Here is an 11,485-nt window from a genome sequence, read left to right on the forward strand (position 1 = left end):
AGCTCTCCGACCTGTCGCAGAGCACCTCAGGTTAGAGAACACCTGGGCTCCCTCTGGCAGAAAACCACGGGGAAGTAGGGCTTTTCAAGGAGTGGGGTGGGGGGCATGGTGTCTGTCCCCCCAGATCTGGGGGTGCCAAAGACAGACACTGCTATGTACCTCTACCCCTTGCCTGCCCACCAGGAACCAGCTCTCCCCTCCTTCTGGGGTTTGGGGGAGGGGGGAAGTACTCCTTGGGGGGGTGCCCAGAGCCGTCACTTCTCTCCGGAAGAGCAGGACAGGTGGCAGTGGCAGCAGCGGGTCCAGCGGCACCCGGGCCCTGTGTCCTTCCCGATCACCTTTCTCGGCCATCTTCGGAGGGTGTCAGCTTCAGCCAACAGCCCTGGCCGGCCCCTCCTGGTGCGCCGGTCTGTGAGACGCCACCGTCCGCTGTGTGTGTTTCTGGATCGAGGATGTGAGTGTAGTTAGAGAACTGGAATAATAGTGATACGAGTGAGAAACTGGGAGAGCGCAGAAGGCCGGCCCTCCTGCTCCTTCTAGCCACAGGCGCCGTGGCCTGCCTGGCTGTAGGGAGCAGAGAGAAGAAAACACGAAAAAGACAGGCGGGGAAGAAGTGTGCTGCTTTCACACGCAGGCGGCTGTTGGGGGATGTCCCCTGGGAGTCCTGGCAGGCTGCCTCTTGTCCAGGAAGGTGTTCCCCTGGGGACGCGAGGGAACGTGCCTGTGTCTTGGCCTGCACCTCTCACCCAGCAAGCGCAGAGCAGGGCCTGCCAGGTGCCCTTCCCCTCTGACAGGAGGCCTGGGGCTTTGTCTGCGAGGCTGGCTGGAGTCTTTGTGTAGCACGGGGCTCCTGAAAGCCGTGGGCCAGCACACTGCTTCTGGAACCATGGCGCGGAGAACCAAGGGCGTCCCTTGCTTCTTGTGCCCCCACCAGGCTGCTGACCGCGTTCTGTGCGTCTTCCAGGCCCTGCGTGCAACAGGGGCCCTGGGGCACAGGACTGCGGCCAGAGAGGTCTTCCACGGGGGTGCCAGGCTCTCCGAGGCCGAGGAAACAGCCACGCGGAGCTGTGACAACGCCGACAAGATCGTGACCATCTGGGTTGCTGGATGTTGCCTGGTGCACACTGTACTCGGAAGACTGAACAAAACAGAAGGAAACCAGCCCTCTCCACCGGCTTCTCGCAGGCCGGCGAGGCCGTGGTCACTCGCTTCCCGCTTTCAGATTTGAGACCGAGACTCCGAAAAGCCGAAGTCCTCGGAGAAGGTCACACCAACGACCAGCTGGTTAGTCTGCGAGGGGCTTCAAAAGGTTTGCAGAAAACAGAATTACAAGACATTCATTTTGGTGCAAAAACATTTGAAATCCATGCATAATTTTTCATAACAGGCGTTTTTCATTAACTTTTTGAATAATGCTTATATGCATGGATTTTAGAATTTTTTTTGCACCAAAACAAGCTTACCTCTGAATTCCACTGTCCATGAACCTTTGGCGGTACCCTGGTGTTGCAGAAAATGCCGACCCAGTGTTGTCTTCTGCAGGGCACTGCCCTCCCTCTGCCCTGGTTCATCTGCAACGGGGCCCGGGGCTGCGTTTTCCGCCAGCGTTGGTAGTGTGCTCTGGAGTGGACCCTCAGAGGGAACTGGAGTGAGCCTGGCAATTGTGGGCGCCGATTTCGGGCTTCTACATGTGTGCACGGCACGACAGTCAATGCCCCGTCTCCCTTTTATAACCTTTCCATGCCCGTGCCCTCTCTGCTCCTCCTCTTCCTCTCCCTGTTCCGCTTTTGCTCCTGCCCTTTTTCTTTGTCTTTCTGTAAGATCAGGGGGACTCTTTGCAACCCACCTGTGTGGGGTTCAGAACCCACCAGGGACCCACTGTGCGGGTGGTTGTTTCTGAGATGTTTGGAAAATCAGGTCCCCAAGTGGTCGCTGGCTTCTCAGACAAGCTGGCCATGGGATCCTGGCCCAGGGGGAGAGCGGTTTGGCCCTGACACAGGCGACCCCCACCCCCTGCGTGAGCATTGGCGCCCGGGTTTGCTGTGCCTCTGCCTCCCTGGGCGGCTGAATCACCTGGCTCCCCCCTCCTGTCTGCTCCCTGCTGGTGTCTGGTAGCATGCTGGTATTTCGGCTGATTTAATTTAGCTCTGATGAAAGGAACTGAGGGAAGTGACTCACACACCATTGAGAAGGGCAAAACCCTTTTATAGAGTTTTATCTACTAAACTGTTGATTTGATATATTAATCTTTCCAGATACTTATAAACTGCATGGAGCGGCGCGTCCAGGGAGTCATTCCAAGATTCTGTTATTCCCACAAAGCTGCCAGGCGTATTTGGAGAACTTTGGAAAACTCTCGGAAACCTATTAGCTTGTGAAAGAAAGTTTCCAGAAAAAAAATGTTTTAAACATTTCAGTTAGAATTTTCTTGCTTCTCATAAAGAGAATCTGAATAGAAAAAAAAAGAAACACATGAGCTTACGACACAGATGTTCACTAGGGGCTGTGATAACAGCCACAGCGAAAGCCCATTTTTTGAGAGGAGAAGTCTGAATGGGCTTTGGTGAAGTGTTGTCGCCTGTGTGGAGTCCTCTGGGGGAGCCCTCTCTGTCTCTGGTGGGCAGGACATTGGGGTCTAGAGGGGAGGCACAATAGGGACCCCTTAGCGGCCTGTGTGTTTTACCCACAGCTTCTCCCTTCCTAGGGAGAGCTGCATCTCCTGCGGCCACGGCTGCTCCACAGCGGGGGCTGAGGCCGGGACCCCGCAGGGTGTGCTGGGGACTGAAGCTCACGGTGGAGGCAACAGTGCCCGTGAGACGGCTGGTTTCCGGCTGCGTCTTGTTGCGCTAACGGAAGCTTGCACACTGGGAACAAGTGTTGAGTTGTTGAGAGCAGAGGGGACTTGGGGAGGACGGGGGTGGGACAGGCTGGTGATGGGAGCCGAGCTGCATCCTGGCCATGACCCCATGACCCGCGCAGGCACTGCAGACCCCCGCCCTCAGGCCCTGCCTGCTCTGCGCCCTTGTGGTTTGCATTTCTCACGAGGACACTGGTTCTGTCGGGGAGGGCATCTGGGCTCACGGTGGCCGCACCAGCTCCCTTCCAGGCAGGTCTCTGAGTGCTGAAGGGAGCCAGTGCCTGCCTCGCCTGCCTCTAGGTTATGCACACACACAGCTGTGGGCCTTGCCCACCACAGCCAGGCCATGGGGTTCTGACACTGGCCTGAGCTCTGTGACTTTAGCAGTTTTCTGTTCTGTCCAAATGCCCAGGGCTCAGCATGCTGGCTTCAAGCTTCCACACCTCTGTGCCCCCTGGTTTGGCATCCAGGCTGTATGCAGACGTCAGAGGTTAGAAGAGGGGGTGCAGGCTGGGAGAGGGGCACAGAGGATGCTGCAGGCCAGGAAGGACTGGGACTGCTGGCAGGAGAGCCAGAAGCCATGAGGTTGTGTTAGTGGCCGAGCGTCACCTCCACGACGTGCCTGACGCAGGCTGCTCCGGGAGAAGACGTTTGCTTGGTTCACAGATCTGAGGGTTCCAGGCCTGGCACTGCTGCATGGGTCAGCTGTGGTGAGGGCCCTTGATCTTGGCTCTGTCACGTCGTGGTGGACTAGAATGGCAGGAGAAGGCAGGTGCATCTCACCCCAGGGGCGGCGGTGGGAGGAGCCGGCTGCTTCTCTTACAACAACCCTCTCAGGAGAAAAGGGGCTGCATAGGAACTGTCTTCCAAGGGCAGCGCCCCAGGGGTGTAAGGACTCCTACTAGGTCCCGCCTTTTAAAGGGCCGCACCATCACCCATGATTGCCACCTGGGAGTGGACGCTGGGGACACTCACACCACAGCCCACCGCACCAAGTCCCAGATGTTCAACACTTGAGAAGGTAGTAGCTGAACTAATAGCTCACGCCTCATTTTGGGCAGAGGTTCCTCAGGATTCTCGGCAAGGAGAGGTGCTGGGGCTGTCTTTAGATTGTGCTGAGCTCAGCGCCCCGCTCATTAGGAGCACCTGCAACATCCTGGCCATCCTAGAAGTGGACAGCAGGTGGCGCCAGTTCTCAGGAGTTGTTGGAGTCACGTGTTAGGTCAAAATGACGCTCCAGGAAGTGGAGTAACGCAGGGGGTGAGGATTCCTTAGAGAGGCCGTATTATTTTTTTATTCAAGATTTATTTATTTATTTGAGAGAGCGAGAGAAAGAGGGAGACAGGGAGAGGTCTTCCATCCGCTGGTTCACTCCCCAGATGGCCACCATGGCTGAGACTGGGCCAGGCCAAAGCCAGGAACCAGGAGCTCCCTCCAGGTCTCCCATGTGGGTGCCCTGCAGACTGCCGGCTGCTCCCCTGCCCTCGCCTCTGCCCGTCTCAGTTCTCACATTAAGGACCTCTCGGTGCCTGCCCTCAGGAAGCCCAGACTGACGCCAATGGCACTTGTAGAAATGGCAGTGGGGCTGGCACTGTGGCCTAGCGGGTAAAGCTGCTGCCTGCAACGCGGGCATCCCAGATAGGCTCCAGTTCGAGTCCTGGCTGCTCTGCTTCCGATCCAGCTCTCTGCTGTGGCCTGGGAAAGCAGTAGAAGGTGGCCCAAGTGCCGGTGCCCTTGCACCCACATGGGAGACCCAGAAGCAGCTCCTGGCTCCTGGCTTTGATCTGGCCCAGCCCTGGTCATTGTGGCCATTTGGAGAGTGAACCAGCAATGAAAGCTCTCTCTCTCTCTCTTTGTAACTCGATTTTCAAATAAATAAATAAATCTTTGAACAAAATAGGAAATGGTGGCACCGCTTGCTTCTGTCTTGGACACATTTCCTGGTTAATAAAATGGACCCACAGCCCCTGCACACGTTCCTGCCGTCTGCCGCCCTGCAGGGTTTTGGAAGAATCTGGCTCGTGGAGTTGCTGTGCTCCGACAGTGATCAAGAAGAGAAGCATTAATTTAGAAATCTGTGGGTACGGGGCACGGGAGATGCTCTGTGTATCTTTCTCATTTCCTTTTATTATTCCAATTTTACAAGCATGCAGACCATCTGTCTGTGGAAGAGAAACGTAATGTCGAAGGCTGAACAATTAGGAAGTAATGAAAATCTTGGAACACAGCTCCCGGCCGCCCGGGAGAGGAAGCACTTGTACAGCCGCGTGAGCGTGATGCATGCAGGTGTGCGCCCGTCGGTCTCAAGCACGCGGCTTCCCTGATTTATAGACTCGCTGGCAATTCGTCCTGAAAACATGGGGGAGCGAGCAGTCTGAGGCGTTTTAAGTGGAACAGCTCTTGGCAGGTGAACGCTAATAACTCTGCCTGCGAAGACGCGGGAGGAGGTGCCAAGGGAACAGCGGGGGAGGGGTTCAGACCCCTGGACGCGGCACGGACACGAGGGAGCCCGGCCTGGCTCTGAGTCCTTGCACTGTTGTCTAACCCCAACCACTTAGTCTCGCGGAGTATCATCTACACGATGAAGACATCGCCTTTCTCAGGATGTTGCGACAACTGCAGACGATGCCAAAAGAAAAGCGTGTGGCATGCCACCTAAGAGTAGTTGTTAAAGGAGAAATGGTGCAAATACGTGCTAATTGGATTTGGAGATAGGATTACAATAATAAAGGGTTTCAACAGTGCCGCCTATAATGTTACTGACTTCACACAATTCAGATGTTCTTGGAACCTGACTCTTACATACACCGTTCTTAAATTCTTCAACAACTTTTTTTATCAGGGCAGGCTTTGTGGTGCTGCAGCCTAAGCCGCCACCCGGGACACCCACATGCCACTTGGGAGTGCTGCTTCCAGTCCAGCTACTCTGCTGCTGATCCGTCTCCCTGCTAATGTGCCTGGGAAGCGGCAGATCAGGGCTCAAGTACTTCAGTTTCTGCCACACACACGAGAGATCCGGATGGAGCTCCTGGCTGCTGGTTTCAGCCTCGCTCATCCCTGGCTCCTGCGGTTATTTGAGAAGTGGATCAATGGATAGAAGATCTGTGTGTCTGCCTCTCAGATAGATAGATAGATAGATAGAAGAGAGAGAGAGAAAGAGAGAGAGAGAGAGAGAATTCTTCCATCTGCTGGTTCACCCCCCAAATGCTTATAATAGCTGGGGCTGGGCCAGGCTGAAACTGGGAGCCCAGAACTCAACCCAGGCCTCCCACATGGGTAGCAGGGACCCAGTTGTAGAGCCACCAGGGCTGCCTCCCAGGGTCTGCATTAGCAGGAAGCTGGGGCCAGATACCAAGCCCAGGCTCTCTGTTGTGGGACACAGGTGGCCATCCAGAGTCTTAGCTGCTTAGACCAAATGCCCGCCCCACGTTCACTGATTTATTTTCCCTTGCTCTTAGGAGCAACCTACAGAGAGATAATTTCAGATCACGCAGCTATCCTCCGCCCCACAGAAATTCATTCTGCAAATGCAATTTAAAACCATCATTAAGTCTATGCACTCATTAGCATGACTAAAATTAAAAGACTAACAATGCCAAGGAACAATGTAACACAATCCTTGGGGAGATATCTGGCAGTTTCTTACAAAGCTGAGCAGGCGCCTTGCCTTGGGTCTAGGAATTCCCACTCTTCTGTCCACACGGGGGTGGCGCACAGACGCACCGGAACAGTCCCGATCGCCATCGACAGGTGCCACTTAGGCACGTCTATGCCCGGAGATGCCACTCAGCCATCCAAAGGAAGAGCATCTGGATGATGGGACAGAATGAACGAATCTCAGCAGTATTCTGTCAATTTTTTTAAGATTTATTTATTTATTTGAAAGGCAGAGTTACAGAGAGGCAGAGGCAGAGAGAGACAGAGACAGAGAGAGAGAGAAGAGAGAGGTCTTCCATCTGTTGGTTCACTCCCCAATTGACCACATGAGCAGTGCTGCACCGATCTGAAGCCAGGAGCCAGGAGCTTCCTCCGGGTCTCCCATGCAGGACTTGGGCCGGCTTCTGCTGCTTTCCCAGGCCACAGCAGAGAGCTGGACTGGAAGCGGAGCAGCCGGGACTCCTACTGGCATGCATACAGGATGCCGGCCCTGCAGGCGGTGACTTTACCCACTATGCCAGAGCACTGGCCCCACTCAGCAGTACTCTGTCCTGGGAAGGAAGGCAGACACGAGGGCGGATCTGCTGTGCGACTGCATCTGGGTGAAGGTAAAGCTAGCGTGTCGTGTCAGAAAGCAGAGCAGCGGTTGCCGGAGACCCAGAGGTGGGGTGGGGCGCTGCTGATTGCAAGGGGGCGTGTGGGAATTTTTAAAGTAACGGGAAAATTTGAACTTCGATTTCAGTGGTGGCTGCACAGCTGTATACATTTTTCTAATCTCATTATGAGCTGTGCGATAATGGACCACTGTAACCTGACCCTCAGAGATGTTCTCCTTGCTCTTTTTTTTTTTTTTTTTATATTTTATTTTATTTAATGAACATAAATTTCCAAAGTACAGCTTATGGATTACAATAGCTTCCCCCCCCATAACTTATCTCCCACCTACAACACTCCCCTCTCCCACTCCCTCTCCTCTTCCATTCACATCAAGATTAATTTTCAATTATCTTTATATACAGGAGATCAATTTAGCGTATATTAAGTAAAGATTTCCACAGTTTACACCCACACAGAAACACAAAGTGTAAAATACTATTTGAGTACTAATTATAGCATTAATTAAACACCTAAAGTATTAAGTTCTTTTTTTTCTTTTTTTTGTTATATAGTTATTTTTTTATTTAATAAATGTGAATTTACAAAGTGCAATTTGTGTATTGTTGTGGCTTTCCCACCCCAACCTCCCTCCCTCCTGTGGCCCTCCCCTCTCCCACTTCCCTCTCCCATCCTGCCCTTCATCGAGTTTCATTTTCAATTACCTTCATATACTGAAGATCAACTTAGTATATACTAAGCAGGGATTTCAACAGGCTGCACTCACACAACCGCACAAGGTACAGGGTATTGTTCGACTAGTAGTGTTGTTTTTAAGTTTCATAGTAGAACAAATTAAGGACAGAGATCCTACGTGGGGAGCATGTACCCCAGTGACTCCCGTTGATTTAACAATTGGCACTCTTATTTATGATGTCAGCAATCACCCGAGACTCTTGCTATGAGCTGTCTAGGCCTTGGAAGCCCCTTGAGTTCACCAACTCTGAACTTGATTAGTCAAGGCCGTATCACAGTGGAGGTTCCTTCCTCCCTTCAGAGAAAGGCGCCTCTCTCCTTGATGGCTTGATCCTTCTGCTGGGGTCTTGTTCACCAGGATCCTTCCTTTAGATTGTTTTTTACCACCGTGTCATGGCTTTCCATGCCTGTGAGACTCTCATGGACCTTTTAGCCAGATCCGAATGTCCCAAGGGTTGATTCTGAGGCAGGAGTGCTGTTTTGGGCATTTGTCATTCTATGAGTCTGCTGTGTGTCCTGTTTCCCCCGCAGGATCATTCTCTCCCTTTTAATTCTATCTTTCATTATTTGCTTACACTGGTCTTATCTGTGAAATCTCATCGACACATACCCTATCTTTTTGATCGGTTGTGTATTTATACTTATCACTTTACCAAGTGCGCTGGCATTGGTACCTGCCTCCTTGGTAAGATTGAGTTGAAATCCCCTGGCACATTTCCAGTTCCACCATTGGAGGTAAGTCCGAGTGATCTCCTTGCTCCTAAAAATAAACAAGGGCAGGTCCAATTCCCGGCGTCATCAGTGCCTAATCAGAATCGTGCGTGCGGTGGCCTGGCTGGGGTTGCTCAGGGAAGGCAGGGTTAGAACTCAGGTGTGCGATGCGGGATCTTTCCCCACGGCGCAGCACAGTTGTCGCCCTGCAGATGTAAGAAGGAGGCTGCTTGCTGCAGCGGCAGGTGGGTGGAACCCTGACCCGGGGGTCTGCTCAGCACTGAACAGCGAAATCCCAGGAGTGGAGGCCGGGAGGGGGCCCACTGTAGCTTCTGAGAGTGAATGTGAGGGAGACGGGGTGGGGGGGGGCTCGCGGACGGACACCGGAGTCCCTGCTGCGGGGTCACACCGACACCGCGGGGACGGCCGTGACTGATCCAAACAGGCCCGGCGCGCGTCCAGTAAACTCGCCCGCTCCACGTTTGCCTCCTGTGCTTGCTCTTTATTTCACAAGAAAATGCATTTTATTGGTTTTGTAAAAAGCACATAAACCTGAAAAGAAATTCAACTAATAGAGAAATGAAATAGTTCAAAAGCCCATTTGGTTACGAATGATCTTATTTTTTGATTTGTGTTATTTTAGAGGTTTTAACACAGATTTTTCAGATAGGACAGGCAGAGACAATTTAGAAAAGTAATATCCTATGACACACACTAGTTAAAACAAAGCACAGCAAGTAAAGCTTTCTTTATCTTTCATTCGGTTTTGCAACATGAAATTCAGTAATTTTTTTCTTCCAAATGTAACATATTTTCTTTCCAAAGAGATCCTCCCACAGTTAAGAAAATGGATTTGGAAAAACAGAGGGGTGAAGGTGTGTGTGCATGGCGCATGGCGCATGGTGCCTGTGTGCATGTATGCATGGTGGTGTCTGTGTGTGTGCCAGTCTGTGGTTTCCTTTGTGTGTGGTGTGTGTAAAAATGACTCTGGGGCTGGAATTCCTGAATTCTTACATCGGGTGAGAATTACGTACTTTCAAGAGGAAATCTTCAAACTTTCTTTCCTTCGAAAATCTGCCAACATTGAAATTTCTTCCTGATTATTGATTTCCAGGAATCTTGAATTTTTTGTTCTGTGTGATTGGCTTCATTCATGTGAATGTACAATGTTTAAATGCACTTGCTGTTCAGAGATGTCATCAGTGCGTCTCAGTGCTGCTCATTCTGTGGGAGGTGAGCTGTGTCGTGTTTCAGGAGGTTTCTTCCGCTCCTCGCTGATCTGAAGTTGTTATTTGAAGGGACCATGGGATTTTGTACATTTTTCCCCTTTAACTTGAGGTTGCCTTACCTTGATGGGGTCCTGAAGGAACTCTTCCTTCCTGTAGTGGTACAGTTCATGGTCATGTTTGTTTTGGTGCGTTCCTGAATTTACTAATGCTTTATTCTAAATTGATGTGTGTAGATATTCATGAATGATATTTGCATATATTGATCAACATTAGTATTAAGGTAATATTTGAATTAATTGTCTTTTTTGCTCTAATCTGAAGCTTTTAAAAAATTTAAGTGTTTTGGGAGCGACCTGTTTCATGAACTTCTGCTTTGACGTGGCAGACGGCGGCCGTGCAGCTCACCTGACTGGTGTATGTTGTCCTTCAGCATCTGCCTGCTGTACTGACGTGCTCACGTGGCCATTCTCTCTTGCGTGTCAGTGGACACAGATACACGTGTGTTCATGTGGAATGGCCGCTGGATGGGTTTCTCAATTGCCTTATGAGTATATTGCTGTGGCTTAATTTCCCATAGGACCTGGTACCTGCAAGATTCTTTAGGGTAACTTTGATTTTATTTCTTTACAATTTCCACTGGATGGATGTGATTTATGAAATATTCCTTTTTACAGACAACATCCGGACTTGGCCTATGCTGTTGCAGACGAGGACTGCTCTGTGTTAGTGTCTTGGATCAGCCTGAGAAGCAAAGTGAATTGCCTTTGTCTGCAGACCAGGTCTGGGTCCTGGCCAGTTTCCATGTCTTGCTCCATCTCGGAGTCCGGAACGTGGACACCTCTGTCTGGACACTGGACTTGTCCAGACAGCTCAGGCCAAGGGATGCATTCGCGTTTATGAGAGACGTGTTCTGCACAGTCCCTGCCTGTGGAGAGGTCTTGCCTACGTGGGGTTACTCCTTCACCAATGCAGCCGACTGGTCAAGGGCAGCCGCGTGCCACGCACTGCTCGGAGCAGCCGTCGGCGCTGCGCTCCTGCAGACAGTGCTGCAGGGAAGGGTCCAGGGCACACAGGAGAGCTCATGGGTGCTGGCAGGGGGAGGAAGAGGGCCACAGGGTGCTTGGGGGGGGGTCTCTGCAGAGGGGGCACGTGAGCTGGGCTGCGAGTCAGGAGGGGTGAGTCGGTGCTGGGCAGCTGAGTGCAGGATGCAGTGGTGGAGGGGAGAGCGAGAGTGAGCCTGGGGTCCTTGACTGAGAGCACAGCAGGCAGGGCACAGGGAGCACGGGGAGGGGGCTGGTGTGTGACTACCACCGTGGGAGGACTGGCAGAGAATTTCCCATCAGCCCCTTCCCTTGCACACCCAAATCTTGGGGGCTGTGCCATGTGCCTGCAGAAGTACCTGCAATTGTTGCACTCTCTGCTTTATCAGTTTAGTTTGAATGTTCGAAGACCTGAATTTGCGCTGATACTCGGCTAAGAGAATTCAGGGAAGATTTTGAAAGGTGGTGGTGTCGGTGCCACGTGAGGGGGAGCAGAGATGCCAGCAGGAGGCTGGGTCGGAGGAGGATCCGTCTGACCGCAGCACCGACGTTGGGTCACAGTGTTCCCGAGGGTGAACGCGGCCGACAACGGTGTGTTTGTGTAGACTTCAGCCCTCTCAGACAGAGGAGGAGAGAGCAGC

At 52.2% G+C, this 11,485-nt stretch overlaps 1 long non-coding RNA gene across 1 annotated transcript; it reads right to left on the reverse strand.

Moving 5' to 3' along the window:
• Window positions 1-2,184: 2,184 nt before the first annotated feature.
• On the reverse strand, window positions 2,185-8,932 carry LOC138850115 (uncharacterized). Its single transcript, XR_011389636.1, has 2 exons — window positions 7,834-8,932; window positions 2,185-6,666 (listed from the first exon to the last, which is right to left on the reverse strand). It is a non-coding gene; the product is annotated as an uncharacterized lncRNA (long non-coding RNA).
• Between the last annotated feature and the right edge of the window lie 2,553 nt (window positions 8,933-11,485).

The sequence above is a fragment of the Oryctolagus cuniculus genome, chromosome 6 (genome assembly GCF_964237555.1).
Source record: "Oryctolagus cuniculus chromosome 6, mOryCun1.1, whole genome shotgun sequence".
NCBI lineage: Eukaryota > Metazoa > Chordata > Mammalia > Lagomorpha > Leporidae > Oryctolagus > Oryctolagus cuniculus.